This window comes from Dermacentor silvarum, chromosome 6 (genome assembly GCF_013339745.2).
Source record: "Dermacentor silvarum isolate Dsil-2018 chromosome 6, BIME_Dsil_1.4, whole genome shotgun sequence".
NCBI classification, from domain to species: Eukaryota; Metazoa; Arthropoda; class Arachnida; order Ixodida; family Ixodidae; genus Dermacentor; species Dermacentor silvarum.
Window position 1 is genome coordinate 103,138,603 of NC_051159.1, and position 1,917 is coordinate 103,140,519.

The 1,917-nt window shown below is 43.3% G+C and overlaps 1 long non-coding RNA gene across 1 annotated transcript; it reads right to left on the reverse strand.

Moving 5' to 3' along the window:
* Nucleotides 1-947: 947 nt before the first annotated feature.
* Nucleotides 948-1,429, reverse strand: LOC125946134 (uncharacterized). Its single transcript, XR_007467418.1, has 2 exons — nt 1,280-1,429; nt 948-1,118 (listed from the first exon to the last, which is right to left on the reverse strand). It is a non-coding gene; the product is annotated as an uncharacterized LOC125946134 (long non-coding RNA).
* Between the last annotated feature and the right edge of the window lie 488 nt (nt 1,430-1,917).

The following is a 1,917-nucleotide window of genomic DNA, read 5'->3' on the forward strand; positions in this document are numbered from 1 at the left end:
ACTGAGACGGACTGCTTTTGCAGAAGATAGAGTGGAGGATGGTCAAGCCAACGCAACACTACAGTTTGATCATAGCCCTAAAGGCCGACACGCGATGAATCTTGGCCCAAAATGGCGACCCGCGTCGGCCTTGTCTACTTTCGTACCGCCCTCTCTTTGTCGGCGTTCCAAGCGCTTGCGTAAAAGCAAACAAGGTGTGCATATTGCCATCGGAAGACCACCACACGTTGTGAAAAAATCGACATCGGAGTACATGTCAAATGCCTCAAATTGTATCATTCAAGTAAGAAGTATATGTGCCTAGTGTTCTATATGTAGGACGGCTAGAAAAACACAGTTCGAAAAAAAATTTTTGAATAAAAGGTTGATTCTGCTTTCTGAGGTCCCAGAAGCAATTATTACCGGAAAATAAATCACTTTCTTTTATTTCCCCAAGTTCAGGCTTATATGGGTTAAGCGTACTTCGTGTTCTTTTTTTTTTGACTGAAGCCCAATCGGCGCATCGGCGTTTATTTCTCACGTGAATAGACGCAAGCACCTGAATTAGCAAGTAGAGTGATGTATGCGCGAGGCCAAGGCTTTCGAAAGAAGTGAGTGGATCTATCTGCGCCAACATTCTAACGCGCTATAGGCTTACCTTTTTTTCCACAAAAGCTAATTCGCGAAATCTGTTTAATCATTGTTTCAATAGGCCACAAGCCTTATTTTAGCCTTGAGAGCGAAGCATGTATCGAAGGAGTGTTTTCTAGAAAAGTTAGTGGACCGGGTTTCATCGATATTTTACTGGGCTATACCTTATTTACCTGCAAAACACAATTTGTGAAATCGGTTTCTTCATTGCGCAAATAGGCGGCAACGCTTGAATTTGACGTGAAAGGTATGTATGTGACGAGGGAGCACTTTCCAAAGAAGATGAAGTGGATCTAGTTTCATCGAAATATTACTGGGCCTTACCTGTTTTCCAGAAATGCCAATTTGTGAAATCGGTTTCTTCATTGCGTAAATAGGTGGCAACGCTTTAATTAGCCGTGACAGGTATGTATGTGACGAGGCAGCGCTTTTCAAAGAAGATGAAGTGGACCTGGTTTCATCGACATTTTACTGGGCTATAGCCTTACCTGTTTTCCAGAAACGCCAATTTGTTAAATCGGTTTCTTCATTGCGTAAATAGGTGGCAACGCTTGAATTTGCCGTGACAGGTATTTATGAGACGAGGCAGCGCTTTCCAAAGAAGTAGTGGATCTGGTTTCATTGACATCTAACTGGGCTATCGCCTTACCTGTTTTCCGGAAACGCCAATTTGTGAAATCGATTTCTTCCTTGCGTGAATAGGTGGCAACGCTTGAATTAGCTGTGACAGGTATGTATGTTACGAGGCATCGCTTTTCAAAGAAGATGAAGTGGACCTGGTTTCATCTACATTTGACTGGGCTATCATCATAGCCTTAGCTTTTTACCTGCAAAAGGCAATTTGTGAAATCAGTTTACTCCTTGCGCAAATGGGCGGCCACCGTTGAATTAGGCGTTAGAGGTATATAATCATCATCATCATCATCATCATCATCATCAGCCTCTAATTTATGCCCACAGCAGGACGAAGGCCTCTCTCTGTGATCTCTAATTACCCGTTCTTGCGCTAGCTAATTCAAACTTACACCTGCAAATTTATTAACTTCATCAGCATACCTAAGTTTCGCCGTCCTCGACTGCGTTTACCTTCTCTTGGTATCCATTCTGTAACTCTTATGGTCCAGCGGTTATCCATCCTATGCATTGCATCGCCTGCGCAGCTCCATTTCCCCCTCTTAATGTCAACTAGAATATCGGCTATCCCCATTTGCTCTCTTTTCCACACCGCTGTCTTCCTGTCCCTTAACGTTAAGCGTAACATTTTTCGTTCCATCGCTCTTTGTGCGG